The sequence below is a fragment of the Chiloscyllium punctatum genome, chromosome 18 (genome assembly GCF_047496795.1).
Source record: "Chiloscyllium punctatum isolate Juve2018m chromosome 18, sChiPun1.3, whole genome shotgun sequence".
In the NCBI taxonomy this organism is placed as follows: domain Eukaryota; kingdom Metazoa; phylum Chordata; class Chondrichthyes; order Orectolobiformes; family Hemiscylliidae; genus Chiloscyllium; species Chiloscyllium punctatum.
In genome coordinates this window covers 54,543,030-54,559,830 of record NC_092756.1, presented here as the reverse complement: position 1 = coordinate 54,559,830, position 16,801 = coordinate 54,543,030, and the positions used below count along the sequence as shown (strand labels likewise).

Genomic DNA, 16,801 nt, shown 5'->3' with positions numbered 1-16,801 from the left:
TTCTGAGCATTTGGATGTAATCTGTGACCCTCCCACAGATATGCAGGTTTGCTCTATTAGCCATGCTAACATGGTCTGTCGTGTACAATTTTGGTGGGTTGGGTTAGCCATGGTTAATGTGGGGTTATGAGGGTAGAGTGAGACAGCAGGTCATTGCCGACTCGATGGACCGAATAGCCTGTTTGTGTGCCTAAGGGATTGTGTGACTCTAACTAGCTTTGATTGTCGTCACGTTTTCCTCATGCCAGGTTCATTCAGCTCAGGTACAAACGCTGCCTTTGTGTTTCTGTGGGTTCTCACTCATTCCATTCCTTTTGTTTTACAGCAATTTCACACTGTACGTGAGGGTGAGAATGAATTTGTAAATACAAATACTCCAACCGAAATTCCTCACAGGTCAGGACCTGTTTCTGCTGATGGCATCACTCACAAGGATCAGGAAAATAAAGTTTCAGTCACAAATTACACACTGTAGGGATTCTATTCTACGATTGAGGATAAAGGCGACGCAGCAGGGTGTCCTTGGAGAAGGAGCATGTGGTGTATATCAATGCTCTCGGTTCCTTGAGATAGAGGTGGGCACCGCAGGGGATACAGTGCTTCATCTCCACCGCTGCCCCCTCACCCCCAAATCTACTTTGATTTAGTCCCTTCCCACTCTGTCACTTGTGATGGTTTGCTTTGCACATAATGGGCTTTGTTTGTAAATATTCAACTGATGACACTGGTGTGCTACCGCTGTTGATTATATGTTAACAAAAAGCAAAATAATGGAATAATGATGTTGGTGCTGGGAAGGTTGCTCAGCTGTGTGTGATAACACTTCTGGATAAGAGAAATGGGGAAAAAAGAATGCTTCACAACTCACAGAATGAGAACTGAAAAGTAGTTAAATCAAACCAAAGGCTCAGACAGGGAGGGAATATTTCCCTGGAGTTTGAGTAACTGGAAAGTGGTGGTGTCCAGGAGTAGACAGGATTTTGTTCCCAAGTGAATTTGAAATTTTAAAAGCAGATAGTTTCGATTCTTTTAGTTTTATTTATTGTGGAATAAACTTGTACATTTGCTTTAAAAAAAAACAAATTCACAAACTTTGTGTTAAAGATAAATGTTAAATAACATCCATCAAACCATCCCTCACTGAAAACTGATGTGGAGGTGCAATCTCCTGGAGAATCCCTGCCCTGCCCACTCCTTCCTACCCGGGCTCCATAGCTATATACATACCTGGGAGATAGCAGCAGGAGGAGACCATTCGGCCTTTCGTTCCTGCTCCACCATTCAATGGGAAACAGCTGACTATCCAGCTCAGTCTCCTGTTCCTGCTGTATTCCAATCCCCTTTGATGACTTTACCTCGAAGAACTATATCTCAGTCCTCCTTGGGTTTCTCTGCCTTTTTTTCCAGTGACGTTGCTGTGTTACTGTGTGGGTGTAGGCAGGGGTAATGTGATGGTGCTGCTCCTGGAGGATACACTCAGCGTCCATCATCATCCTGCCATAACATCAACTGGGTTTCAGTAAGTTGATATAGAACCATTTCCAGGATATGGGCATCACTGGCTCAGCCAACATTTATTCCCCATCTCTAGATACCCTTGAGAAGATGGTCATGAACTGCCATCTTGAACCACTCGCAGTCCATTTGGCACAGATAAACCGACAATGCTGGGAGGGGGAGTGTTGTAGGGTTTTGTCTGAGTGATTCTCCATCTTTGGTTCTTCAAATGCTGGTTAACTTAATCACAATCTGCACATGATTTTGAGATTTCAGCCTGCAAATCTTTACCATCTAGCACCCTGTGTAAAGGAATATGCACAGAATAGAAATTCAGAACAGACTATTCTAGTTTCTCTAGAATATTTTTTGACCCTTTCTCCCCCCAAAGTTGTAATCCTCCAGTCCACTTACTCTCTCCCACCGTTCTGACTCTGCTACCACTAATGTACACCCTCCCTATTCTCATGGAGTTACTGATAAACAGATCCATGCCACCAATTCCCTCCCTGGTTAGACTCTGCACCCTTTCTGGGTTAACTTCCTTTCCCTTCAGTTGCTGCAAGTCAATAATGTAACAGTAGAATGCAACAGACGGAAATAGAAAGGGAGGTGGCAGATCATTGACAGAAGAGGAACCTTCAGTCTGGGAGAATGGGTCAGATCCTTCTGTGTTTCCCCTTGGTCGATTCCAAGCATTACAATGAGTTGGGGATGGAACTTGGTCCCACATGGGTGTGATGACACTTTAACGCACCGACAGATCAATACTACAAGCAGATGCATTCCTCCTCCAGCCAATCACAGTGTGCAATACTTTCCGCTCGTAACCCCAAAGCACATGCTCCAAAATCGGCCCACAATGTGTACATGTGCAGTGCCGGGTTTCCCCTCACACGTGTAGTCCCTGCCTCAGGGATTGTGTGAGCTGTAGTCCCCATGAAGCCACTGGAGCCCTATCTCTGGAAAGTGTGGGCTGGATGTTGTTGTGTATAGAATCCCCATTCAGACACGCAGGACATATGGGCTGTCATTGGGTTTTACTGAGACATCTGCTTCCATAACCTGATTTCTGACATAAGCAACATAGATTCAACCAATTGTGGGGGTGGGGAGGTTAATGAGGCAAAGTAGATTTGTAGCAGAGGTGGCTCAGTGGATAGCACTGCTGCCTCAGAGCTTCAGGGACCTGGGTTTGATTCCAGCCATAGGCGAATGGGTGGAGTTTACACGCTCTCCCCATGTCTGAGTGGGTTTCTTCTGGGTGCTCCAGTTTCCTCCCACAGTCCAAAGAAGTGCAGGTTAGGTGAATTGGCCATACTTATTTGCTATACATTTGCAGGTTAAACCATTAGCCATTGCAAAAGCAGGGTTACAGGAACGAATGGGTCTGAATGGGATGCTCATTTTAGCGTTGGTGTGGAATCGATGAACGAATACCTTGTTTCTGCACTACAGGGACTCTATTCTATTCTCATGAGGAAGAATGTACTTGTCTCGATGTGCTGTGAATCTGTGGAATTCCCTATTCAAAGTGTGGTGGATGCCAGGGCAATGCGCAAATTTAATGAAGAGATACAGATGTTTAATTCGCAATGAGATGAAGGGTGAGAGAGAGCAGGCGGGAAAATCCAGCTGAGGCCGAGGTGAGCTCAATCATCACCGTATTAAATGGTGGAGCTGGTTCGAAGGGCTGCATTACCTCTCCTGTGCCCAGTGCTTATCTTCTTACGGTAATAACTGCAAAGCTGAATCCAAAACTCACCACCTTCACTAAAGGAGATTTTCGGAAAATGCAGGATTGTCAGGTGGATTAGCGTTCCAAACTTAGATAGTGAGGAAGTGTGTAGAAGATCATGATTTTGCAATTTTAAACTGAGGGGAGACAGTGATTTATGGTTTTAGACTGCGTAGTACATTCACAGCATTCAAAATTCTCTGTTGTGAATATCTATTCTATATTTTTTACAAAAGCCAAGGTCTCTGACAATGAAAACCAAAACACCCAGGTAACATCGCCTCCCGTCGTAATCTGATAAAAGACTTGTGAGAAGTCTGATTGAATTTATAACACAGATGGCAAGCTAGAAGATTAAATCCAATCCCAAGATCCTGTGCTTAATCAAAGTAGACGATAACAGGATAAGGCAGTAATTTTTCAAAGTGCACAGCAAAATTATATATTAGTGAAAAGGAAGGACTATAGGAAAAGGAGTAATCTGCCATTTGTGTCTAAGGAAATAAGGGAGTCTACCAAATTGAAACAGAAGGGATACAAATTGGCAAAGACCAAGGAGAAACTAGGAGATTAGAACAACTTTAAAGATCAACAAAAAGCTTGATGGGATTTTGACTGGGTATACAAATGAGCAGCTATCCCCAGGGCAAGAATAGCAGTTTACACTGCTCGAGGAAACCTATTGCGTGGGGAACATATGGCCTATTTAATTGTTGAAGTACTTATCTGAAGAAGTCTGTCAGCATAGAGATGAACCTGATAAAGTTAAAAATTACATCGTGCTTGGAAAGCTAGTGCTTCCTAATAAACCTGTTGGACTATAACCTAGTGTCGTGTGATTTTTAACTTTGTCCACCCCATTCCATCACCGGCTCCTCCACATGAGAATCCTGACAGACAACTCCACCGAAACTGAAACACCTGTCAAGTACTTGACTGAGCCACGGAGGTGTTGGGGAGGGGTGTGTTGTTTAAATATAAAGTGCTGAATTGAACTAGACTTTTTAAACTGCCGTTGCCACGGAGATAACACTGACAACCAGCCTCCATTCAAAGCCTCAAAGCACGTTAACATGGACTTGGCTGTGTCTCAGTACTTTTGCAGTCACACCGAGATTTGAAATATTCGCCCACGGACAGAATACACACCTTTCCTTCCAGATGAAAAGGCCAATGATATTCAGATCGGCACGGATCAAGTAACTATCAGATCTGAACATGAAATTCAATTTGAATTTCTCATCCGCAAATCCACCCTTTCTGTACCCTACAACAGAGAAAACAAGTCACCATTGTTAATACAGGATGGAACTTTATAAGACAATGATAGTATTAAATTGTAGTTTCCTTGTTCCCCCAAAGCTTTAAATCTCAGTCTCACAATTTCTCTCTTGTTAACTGAAATCCAAACCAATCTCATCCCTCCTTTTCTCCACACCCAGTTCTCACAATCTCTCTCCTCGCCTTGAATTCAGTTTCCGAGCTGCTGTCTGCAAACTAAGAACCAAATCAATGAGTTTGACTTGGAGCCTCCAGGGTGTTGGTGAATCCTCCCCCCATCTCCCAGAACCCCCATTCTCTGATGAGAACCATTCTGCACACACTGGCCAAATCATATCTGGTTGAACTAAAATTAACCAAATTAGAACTCTAATTGGAGGCCCATCCTTGTCATTTTCCATAACAATCCTGACTATTGATAAGAGTTCTGACAACTTGCTGCAAAATGCTCCCCCATTGATACTTTGACCACTCGTCAGGACACCAGGCAAAGGGCTATTCCCCTGGGTCGTGTCCTCAGAAGAAAGAAGGAAGGGAGCTGCTAATGACAGATTAATCCCACACATCCACAGCCTCCCTCCCTGGCACTGACCCGCCCTTCACATACGCCAACAACTAGTCAGCACTGCGCCCGTGCACTGATCTCCCTTCCTATGGAACATGCTCTCGATCACACAGGAGCCTGGAGGATTGTTATCAGCTGCTGCCCAATAATGTTGAGGGGCTGGGGCTGGAGGATGGGAAATAATGGGATTGTAAACAATGAATGAATGTGGAGGACACTGGGGGATGGACAGGTCAGTGAGGGACAGGATCAGAGCAGCAGCAGGAGGGAATACTGGACAAACTGAGCAATGGGAGTGTCTGACAGGAGAGAAACTACAGGAAGGTTCTGTTTGGAGACTCGGGCAGGGACAGCTGGGAGACAGTATGGCCTGGTGGCTTGGGCAGGTTTTCCAATCATCCTCTTCAAAGCCGCTGTTACCAAACTCTGAACCCGATCCTCTTGGTCCAGAGGAAAGCATACTACTACCATTTCATAGTGGGCTAGTGGAAAGAAAGGAAGATTTGCTCAACCTCACACATGGAAATTCCATGAGCTCCTCGTACTTACTGTCTACGGTGGGGATTGAGGAGACAGAGCAGGTGGGAGGGGGTAGGGATATAGGGACTGCCTTTCAAAAGGAACTCACCTGTGTTGGTGTTATTAACAAGATTCAATACACAGTCACAAACACAAAGCTGGTGTACGTGAACGTTATCCAGAATATTACCTCCTATAACTGGGCGACACAGACCCCAATGTACAGAGTTAAGTCCTGGATATCAATAACAGCCTTGTGCGTGGGAAATCATGTCTCATGAACTGGACTGAGTTTACTGAAGAAGTAACAAAGCGGATTGATGAGGGCAGAGCGGTGAACATGATCTTCATGGACTTCAGTAAGGCGTTCGACAAGGTTCCTCATGGGAGATTGGGTCGCAAGGATAGATCTCATGGAATACTGGGAGAACTAGCCATTTGAATATAGAACTGGTTCAAAGGTCGAAGACAGAGAGTGGTGGTAGAGTGATGCTTTTCAGGCTGGAGGCCTGTGACCAAAGGAATGTCACAAAGATCGGTGCTGAATCCACTACTGTTTGCCATTTATATCAATGGTTTGGATGAGAACATAAGATGCATTCTTAGTATGTTTGCAGATGACACCAAAATTGGAAGTGTAGTGGACAGTGAAAAAGATTACCTCAGAGTACAACGGGATCTGGATCAGATGGGCGAATGGGCTGAGGCGTTCAGTTTACAAAAATGTGAGATACTGCATTTTAGGAAAGCAAACCTTAGCAGGACTTTTACAGTTAATAGCAAGTTCTTGGGGAGTGCTGCGAAACAAAGAGACCTTGGAGTGCAGGTTCATAGTTCCTCGAAAGTAGAGTCACAGGTGGATAGGATAGTGAAGGCGGCAGTTGGTATGCTTTCCTTTATTGGTCAGAGAATGTAGTATAGGTGTTGAGATGTCATATTGTGGCTGTACAGGACATTGATTAGACAATTTTTGAAATATTCCAGCAATTCTGGTCTCCTTCTTATCGGAAGGATGTTCTCAAACTTGAAAGGGGTCAGAAAAGAATTACAAGGATGCTGCCAGCGTTGGATAGGGTGTTTTCCCTGCAGCGTCGGAGGCTGAGGGGTGACCTGATAGAGATTTATAAAATCAGCCGGTCATGGGTAGGGCAAATAGACAAGGTCCTTTCCCTGTGGTTGGGTTATACAGAACTAGGTGAGAGGGAGGGGAGAGTCGGCAGAGAGGGTGGGCTGAGGGTGGGGGGAAAGAGAGGATGCGGGGATTGAGAGTGGTCGCACAGGTGAGAACAGAGATGGGGGCAGGGGAGGACAGGCAGAGGCAGGGGAGAATCAGAGAACGGGGGGTGGAACAGATCGGGAGGGAAACAGAGAGGGGGGAACAGAGAGTTATTTTATAGATCTACAACTCAACCCTGTTCCTGTTTTCTCCTCCTCACTTTCAATCCCTCTGAAGAGCTCAGAATTGCATAGTTCCTGGAAAGTCGAGTTTCAGGGAGAGTGGGTGCTGAAGACTGCATTTGGGACGCTGACCTTTATTGGTCTGTGCACTCATCAATAAAGGGACCTGGGCTCGATTCCATTCTGTCGTGTTTGCACATTCTCCCACTGTGTGTTTGCACGGGCATCCTCTGGGCGCTCTGGTTTCCTCAAAAAATCCAAAGACGTGCAGGTTAGGTGGATTAACTGGGGGTAATGCTGGGTTACATGGTTCAGGTGGGATGCTATTCCGATGTTTGGTAAGGTCTCATGGGCTGAATGGGCTGCTTCCACACTGTATGGATTCTGTCACTGAGTATAAGAGTTAGAAGGTCACGTTGTGGCTGTACAGGGCATTGGTGAGGCCAGTTTTAGAATACTACATTCAATTCTAGTCTCCCTGATTTCAGGAAGATAGTACTCAGCACCATAATAACAAGTTCCTGGGAAGTGTTGACGAACAAATACACTGTGCAGAGTGGTTTGATAGTTCCTTGAAAGTGGGGCTGAAGGTAGACAGGTCGGTGAAGGTGCTGTTTTCTATGCTAGCTGTTATTGGGCAGTGCATTGAGTATAGGAGTTGGGAGATCATGGTTCGGTTGTACAGTTTATCGGCTCAGTCACTTTTGGAATGCCCAGACTGCTTTTCATTCTAGTCTCCCTGCTGTAGGAAAGATGTTGGGAAACCTGAAAAAGTTCAGAAAAGATTTATAAGGGTGCTGCCAGTATTGAAACATGTGAACCATTAGGAGGGGCTGAGGACATTTTGCCTGGAGTAGTGGACGTTGTGGGATGGCATTATACAACGTCTTCAAAACTGCAATGTTTCCTGCAACTGTCACCATTTCAGATGCTGCCAGACCTGCTGAGGATCTCCAGCAATTTTTTTTTTTGTTTTTATTGCAGATTTCCACGATTTTGCTGAGGCACTTAGAGTCATAGACATTTACAAGGCTTCATATCTTGTTGACTCTCACCCCTGGGATGGCAGGACTGATGGATGAAGAGGACTCAATCCTCATTTAATTCTCCTTTCCTTTGTCTTTCTGAGCTGTTGCCTGCATCACGAATACTCTATCTCCGATTCCTTGACGTGAATCTGGCCCATCTAAGCCACTCTTTAGTTCCCAACCCTCTGCCAGACTAGTCACAATCTCACCAATGGAACTGGCAATCACCCCACCAAGAGATTTCTCCCAGCCCTGCCCAGGGGTAACCAGTCAGGCTGGTACAAGTCTCACCTAGCTCAGAAATGGTCGCAGTGCCTGGAAAATCTAAACCCTTCTCTGGTACACCATTTCTCCAGCCACACATCCAGCTGATCTATCCTCTTGTTCCTGCTCTCACTAGCACGTGGCACTGGGTGGAAGTCTGACATTATTACTTTTCATTTTAATATACCTCTGATTTTCCTTTATACATATTTCAGGCCCTCATCTCTTTGTTTCGCGATGTCGTTGGTATCTGTGTGTTCCAAAACCATTGGTTATTTACCCTCCAGCTGCAGAACACACTGTAGCCACTCCATGCTATTACAGATCCTAGCACCAGGGAGGTAACATGCCATCCTTGATTCATGTCTGTGGCCATTGAAGTACCTGCCCTTACTCTGACCATTGATCCCATGTCACTATAGCCCTGCAACTGTCTTTCCTCCTGTTCGGTGCAGCAGAGCTATCTGTGGTGTTATGACCCTGGCTGTTGCTGATTTCCCCGAGAGACCACCCCACCCATTCACCCCCAACAGAATTCCAACCGGTATACAGTATCTGTTTGAGATGGGTATGATCATTGGGGACTTCTGCACTCCCTTGCTGAGCCTTTAACTTGATGGGATGATCACCCATTCCCTTTGTGTCTGTGTAACCCTCACCTGCAGTGCTGTCCATAATATTCTCAGTATCATAGATGGTCCACAGTGAGTCCACTCACAGCTCCAGGTCTGAAAAGCAGTTTCCCAGTAGTGCAGATGAACACACTTCCTACACACATTGCCGTCAGGGACACTAGAAGCGTCCCTTATTTCCCACATTGTACAAGAGGAGCCCGGCACGGGTCTGAGGGTTCCTGTCTCAATGTCTCTCTAGATTCAGCTAGTTACTCCCATTAAGAGAATTTAAAAGAGCTTTCAACCTTCTTTCACTTCAAACATGTCCATTGTAATCAATAGCCCCAATCTTTAATTAAGCTGATATATTTTACTTTAAAAACTGTTAACAAATACTCCGCAGTGTCGCTTACAAATTGGCTGTTCCCATTGGGATCATGCGAAATTCTGAATGGCCTGAACTAAAACTGAGTTTCAGCGTCACCGTCTCCCTGACTCATCTCCCTAAGTTTTCACCCAACTCCAAAACATTCTCATTGAGCCAAGCAGCACTCAGCGTCAACATGGCCTTCAGCCATTTCTGGATGAACAGATAATTGTCAGAATCTGTAAAATTCCACCTGAAAAGTTACTGGAATATGAGTCCATAAGAAATTTTATGGGAAATTTAGAGGGAATTGAAAGTAAGGAGTTCACAGGTGAAAGTCATGAAGTGGTTGACTGGATCTAAACATGACAGTTCCTGCAAAGAGTCGAGGTGTAGTTTGGATAAATCTATGTTCCCTCTCAGACCAATATCTCCTTCCCGGGCTGCACGGCCCAGAACAGAGCACATACCCCAAGGGTGATCCAACCATGAATTTGTACATCTTTCTGCTATTTGCTTGACAAAAATATGAGAGTCTGGAATAGGGTAGTTCTGGAAAAGCACAGTAGTTCAGGCAGCATCCGAGGAGCAGTAAAATCGACGTTTTGGGCAAAAGCCCTTCATCAGGAACAGAGACAGGGTGCCTGCAGGGTGGAGAGATAAATGGGAGGAGGGTGAGGGTGGGGAAAATGTCGAAAAGACTACAATAGGTGAGTGGGGTGATGCTGAAGGTGATGGGTCAGAGAGGAGGGTGGAGTGGATAGGTGGAAAGGAAGATAGGCAGGTAGGACAAGTCATGGGACAGTGCTGAGCTGGAAGTTTGGAACTGGGGTGAGGTGGGGGAAGGGGAAATGAGGAAACTGGTGAAGTCTACATTGATGCCTTCGGGTTGAAGTGTTCAAAGGCGGAAGATGAGGCGTTCTTCCTACAGGCGTCGGGTGGTGAGGGAGCGGCGGTGAAGGAGGCCAAGGACCTCCATGTCCTTGCTGAGTGGGAGGGGAGTTGAAATGTTGGGCCACAGGACATTGTTTTTACCTAAAAATATGAGCTACTTTTCGACAGACAGAACAGACAAACCTTTCTCGTTCCACAGTTAAATGCCAATGATATTCTGATCCTGATGACTCCGCTGACTGTAGAAACATACATTTGAGATCCCGGTCTCAATTATTCTAAATTAATATCTGATAAAAAAAATCACAAGACAAAGCTCACAGTCAGTGCAAGATGAATATCAAAGACAATTATTTCCCTGGTATGTGTCTGATGTGTAAATGCTCCTCTTCAAATCGCCCCGCCCCCATCCAGGAAGAGGACATGTCCATGCACCTCGCTGTACCTTGCCCCCAATAAAGATGGTGGCCATAACCCAGGACCTATCATTGCCTGAGGGCCACAGACATTTTCCCATTTGCTGCAAACGTTGGAGCAGGAGTTTCTAATTCCGGACTAGCGACCTGTACAGAGTGTAATTAAACCCCTCCCAGTCTAAACTGATACATTTCATTTGGTTTCCGCTGCCACTCCCTCTTTCCTGTTCCCACCTCCTTCACACACCAAGGGTCATTCTGGTACCTGTGACCCTTCCTTAGATCCGATTGTAGGAATTCTAAATTTTCCCAGCTCCCGTGTGGAAACAGGGCCATCGGCCCAACACGCTCACACCCACCCTCCGACGATTATCCCACCCAAACCCATTCCCCGACCCTATTACTCTACATTTCCCCTGAATAATGCACCTAAACTATGCATCCCAGAACACTACGGGAAATGTAGCTTGGCCAATTTACTGAACCTGCATATCTTTGGACTGCAGGAGATAGGGGATAAAGAGTAAATAATAGGTTGAGATGGAGTGCAAAGAGAGACAGGAACATTTGGAAAGACAAAGGAGTGGAGAATGATCTTGCTGGGAGGGTGCATCGCTGTTAATGGAGGGGACAAGAACCTGTGTCTGGCAGCATCTCAGTGGCAGTGGCGGAAATGGTGGCTGATGATCGAAGTCCTGCTGCAAAACAGACCCTGAGCTTCCAGTTGCCTACAATTTTAACACACAAGACTGTTCCCTGGCCAACATCTCTGTCTCAAGCTTACTGCAGTGTTCCAGTGAAACTTGATGCAAGCTGGCAGAAGACTCCAGAACATACCAAATTGCCTCCTCTTTCAAGGATTCACAATTTCCCCTCCCCTGTGATCAACAATGCTCTCCAGTGTATCTCCTCCACTTCCTGCACCTCTACTCTTGAACCCCACACCTCCAACCGCAACAAGGATAGAACCCCCCCCCCCCAGTTCTCACCTTCCACCCAGATACAACCCAATTCCACCAGTTCCACCACCTTCGATCAGACCGCACCATCAGAGATATATTTCCCTTCCCACCCTTTTCAGCATTCCACAAAGACCATTTCCTCTGCGACTCCCTCATTAGATCCATGCTCCCCACCAACCCACCCTACACTCCCAGCACCTTTGCTTGCCAGTTCAAGAGGCGTAAAACCTGTGCCCACACCTTCCCCTCACGTCAATCCACGGCTCCAAAGGATCCTCCCACATCCAGCAGAGATTTCCCTGCACGTCCAGATACCTCACCTATTTTATCCTTTGCTCTCGATGTGGTCTCCTCTACATTGGGGAGTCAGGACGTCAACTTGATTCAGAGAACATTTCTGGAACACATGCACCAAACAACTCCACCACCCTCTCAACGACCACTTCAACGCCCTCCCCCACTCCACCAAGGACATGCAGATTCTGGGCTGCCTCCATTGCCAAATCCCAGTCACCCGAAGCCTGGAGTAATAACACCTTTTCTTCCACCTTGGGACCCTTCAACCACATGGCATCAAGGTTTGCTCATCTCCCCTCCCCCCCAACTTATCTCAGATCCAACCCTCCAACTCGACACTGGCCTCTTGAACTGTCCCACCTGTCCATCTTCCTTCCCAATTATCCACTCCACCCTCTCATCATTACCTCCCATCTACATCTACCTATTGCCTTCCGAGTTCCCATCCCACCAACCCCACACACCCCTCTTATTTACCTCTCAGCCCTCTTACCTTTGGAGAGCTCATGAGTTAAGCAGCCTCCTTTCAGCATTAACAATTCTGTGAACATTTAATTCTGAGCACTCGAAGGGAATATCAGGGCAGGGTTTGTAAAGAGATCAGATTGAATGAGGGTCTCAGTGAACAAAAGTGAGACACAGATACAGAGAGGTTTTGGGATGGATCAAATCAAAGGTTATCAATTTGCACGGCTGCCAACATTACAGAAGTTACAAAGGGGAGTGATCAAGAGAGTGGAATTAGAGCAGCAAATAAATCTTAAACATGTATGCAGCTAAAGGGGATGCTGGGTAAAGATACCACAGTTAGTGCTGATTTCATTCCAGACACACCAGCCAGGGCACACATCCTTGCTGTGTCTACCATATTGATCTCTTTAAGATTTTTGTTCATTTGAAGTATTTCATGTTTAGATAGTCCAGAGAAGACAGCTTCATTCTCCTAAATTTCTTCTGCCAAGGCAATGCTGCTGTTAGAATTCAAGTCACTATGGCATGTTACTGGCTGCTTCATGGACTGGAACTGGCAATTGAGACTGAAAGGTTACTGTATAAAATATCTTCAACTGTATTGCTAGATTGCCAGACACATGAGGGGCTTTAAGAAAAAGAACTTAAATGATGCGCACTGAGTGTCAGAGCGCCTACTGTTGTGGGGATATTCTGTTCAGATACAATCTATTGGTAATTGTTAGAATTGACTTATCCTGGCTCCAGAGAAGTGGGCAGAGCATTATAACGGTCATCGAAGATGGTAACAAATTTCCCAGAGGTTACAAATCGTAAATGACAGAGTAGGCATGAGTTCTGCTGGTAAGGTGTATACGTTTATTCAAAATGGCTCCAATTTACTTTCAGAAACAAGTGAGAGAAAAGCACATTACTGAGGTCTTTGCATTAGTCCAAATTTAGGCATTCAGGAGAGCTGAAGGGAGAGCTGGTGTGGGGAGTTGTAGTAATGATAGGGAAAACTTGTTTCACAGAGAGAGAGAGTTCACAGATGGAAAACTCAGCTTTAACATCACATCAACTGCAGAGTCGTCCAATTCTGCAGGTCCTGATCCTTATCAGTAATATAAAAGGGGAAAGCAGCATTCCTAGCTCAGAGAAATCATTCCCATGTCAGGCATGTTGTTGAATATTTAACCAGTCATGTGATCTGGGAAGACACCAATGTAACTGGACCAGGGCGAAGCTGTGTAAATGTGGGGACTGTGGGAAGAAATTTAATTACCCCTCCCAGTGGGACACTCACTGACACATTCACACTGGGGAGAGGCTGTTCACCTGCCTCACGTATGGGAAGGGATTTACTCGATCTTACAATCTGCTGAGACACCAGAGGGTGCACAATGGATTTAGATCCTTCACCTGCTCCATGTGTGGGAAAGGATTCACTCAGTCCTCTGATCTGCTGAAACACCAGCGAGCTCACTCTGGAGAATGACCATTCACTTGCTCCCAATGTGGGGAGAGATTCACTCAAATGCACCACCTGCTGAGACCCCAGTGAGCCCACACAGGGGAGAGACCATTCAGATGGTCACTGTGGGAGAGGGGATTCAGTGATTCATCCTGACCCCCTGAGACCCCAGTGAGCCCACACAGGGGAGAGACCATTCAGATGGTCACTGTGGGAGAGGGGATTCAGTGATTCATCCTGACCCCCTGAGACCCCAGTGAGCCCACACAGGGGAGAGGCCATTCAGATGGTCACTGTGGGAGAGGGGATTCAGTGATTCATCCTGACCCCCTGAGACCCCAGTGAGCCCACACAGGGGAGAGACCATTCAGATGGTCAGTGTATGAGAGGGGATTCAGTGTTTCATCCTGACTCCCTGAGACACCAGCGGGTTCACACTGGGTAGGAGCTGTTTCCCTCTCTGTGTGACAAGGGATTTGCTGAGACTCAACATGACTGAGAGCCCAGTGAGTGTACACAGGGAAGTGGTCATCCCCCTGCTCCGTGTGGTGTAGAGTTCACACATCACTGCAGGACTCTGATTCTGCAGTTACTGTCCATCAGAGTCAGGAGTGGACCTTGTACATGATGACACTGCTGGAGTATTGACGTTGTTGTTGTTAACCACATTAACTGGGCTGGAGTTGACTGAATTTATATTGTCACTTTCTGAACCTCAGGATGCCTCTCTGGGCAGTAGGTCACCACAAACAGCAATGTGACAAGGAGTAGGGTTCATCTGTATTGATTTAAATTGTGATCATAGCACTGCTGTCTCACAGCACCAGGTAAAAGGTTAGAGTCCAGCTTTGGTCAACGGCCTATGTGGGGTATCCACATTCTCCCCATAATAGTGTGGGTCCCCTCCATGTGCGCTGGTTTTCTCCCACAATTCAAAGATATGCAGGTTAGGTGGATCGGTCGTCATAAATTGTCCACAGTGTTCAGAATTTGCAGACTAAGTGAATCAGCCATGGGAAATGCAGTGTTACAGGGATGGAGTGCTCTGGGCGGGATGTTCTTCAGATGGTTGGTGGGATTTGATGGACCAATTCTCTCCTTCCACACTGTAGGGATTATATTCTATGATTGAGGATAAAGAATATTCTCAGGGTCGCCTTGGAGGAGGGGCATGTGGAGTGTATCAATGCTCTCTATGCCATTAGATAGAGGTGGGCACCGCAGAGGATACAGTGCTTTATCTTCACCACCACCGCCACCCCCTCAACCCCAACTCTACTTTGATTTAGCCCCTTCCCACTGTGTCACTTGTAATGGTTTGCTTTGCCCATAATGGGCTTTGTTTGGAAATATTCAACTGATGACACTGGTGTGCTCCTGCTGGTGATTGTACGTTAACAAAAACAAAATAATGGAATAATGATGTTGATGGTGGGAAGGTTGCTCAGCTGTGTGAGATAACACTTCTGGGTAGGAGAAATGGGAGAAAAATGCGTCACAGCTCACAGAACGAGAACTGAAAGTAGTTAAATCAAACCAAAGGTTCAGAGAGGGAAGGAATATTTCCCTGGAGTTTGAGTAACTGAAAAGTGATGGGGTCCGGGAGTAGACAGGATTTTGTTAAAAGGGCATTTGAAATTTTAAAAGCTGTTATAAGCAGATAGTTTCGATTCTTTAATTTTATTTATTGTGGAATAAACTTGTACGTTAAAAAAAAACAAATTCACAAACCTGGCGTTAAAGACAAATGTTAAATAAAATCCATCAAACCATCCCTCACTGAAAACTAAGGTGGAAGTGCAATCTCCTGCAGAATCCCTGCCCTGACTATTTCTTCCTACCTGGGGCCCATGACTATATACATACCTGGGAGATAGCAGCAGGAGAAGGCCATTCGGCCTTTGAATCTGGCTCCACCATTCAATGGGAAACAGCTGACCATCCAGCTCAGTCTTCTGTTCTTGCTGTGTTCCAATCCGCTTTCATGACTTTACCTTGAAGAACTATATTTCAGTCTTCTTTGGGCTTCACTGCCTTTTATACCAGCGATGCTGCTGTGTTATTACGTGGGTGTAGGCAGGGGTAATGTGATGGTGCTCTTCCTGGAGGACACACTCAGCGTCCCTCATCATCCTGCAGTAACATCAACCGGGGTTCAGCAACTAGAGATCGAACCCATTTCCAGGATATGGGCATCACTGGCTCAGCCAGCATTTATACCCCATCATTGGGGATGAGAAGGTGGTAGTGAGCTGCTGTCTTGAACCATTCACAGTCCATTTGGTGCAGATAGACCGACAATGCTGGGAGGGAGAGTGTTGCAGGATTTTGTCTGAGTGATTCTCCATCTTTGGTTCTTCAAATGCTGGTTAACTAAATCACGATCTGCACATGATTTTGAGATTTCAGCCTGCAAATCTTCACCATCTAGCACCCTGTGTAAAGGAATATGCACAGATTAGAAATTCAGAACAGACAATTCTAGTTTCTCTGGAATACCTTTTTCCCCTTTCTTCCCCCAAAGCTGTTACCCTCCAGCCCACTTACTCTCTCCTACCGTTCTGACTCTGCTGCCCCTAATGTACACCCTCCTCATTCTCATGGAGTTACTGTTAACAGATCCATGCCACCACTTCCCGTCCCTGGTTCGACTCTGCACCCTTTCTGGGTTCACTTCCTTTCCCTTCAGTTGCTGAAAGTCAATAATGAAACAGCAGAATGAAACAAACGGAAACAGAAAGGGAGGTGGCAGATCCTGGACAGAAGAGGAACCTTCAGTCTGGGAGAATGGGTCAGATTATTCCTTGTTTCCCATTAGTTTATTCCCAGCATTACAACGAACTGGGGATGGAGAGTGGTCCCACGAGGGTGGGGTGACACTTTGACCCCCCAACTGATCAATACTACAAGCAGATACGTCCCTCCTCTAGCCAATCACAGTGTGAAATACTTTCCACTAATTACCCCAAAACATGTGCGCCAAAACCCGCCCACATTCTGTACATATACAGTGCCGTGTTTCCCAATACACCTGTGG

General features: G+C 46.0%; 1 long non-coding RNA gene across 1 annotated transcript; it reads right to left on the bottom strand.

The window, feature by feature from the left end:
• Positions 1-1,024: 1,024 nt before the first annotated feature.
• LOC140489149 (uncharacterized) lies at positions 1,025-16,194 on the bottom strand. The gene is made up of 3 exons (XR_011963099.1): positions 15,631-16,194; positions 10,349-10,455; positions 1,025-4,502 (listed from the first exon to the last, which is right to left on the bottom strand). It is a non-coding gene; the product is annotated as an uncharacterized lncRNA (long non-coding RNA).
• Between the last annotated feature and the right edge of the window lie 607 nt (positions 16,195-16,801).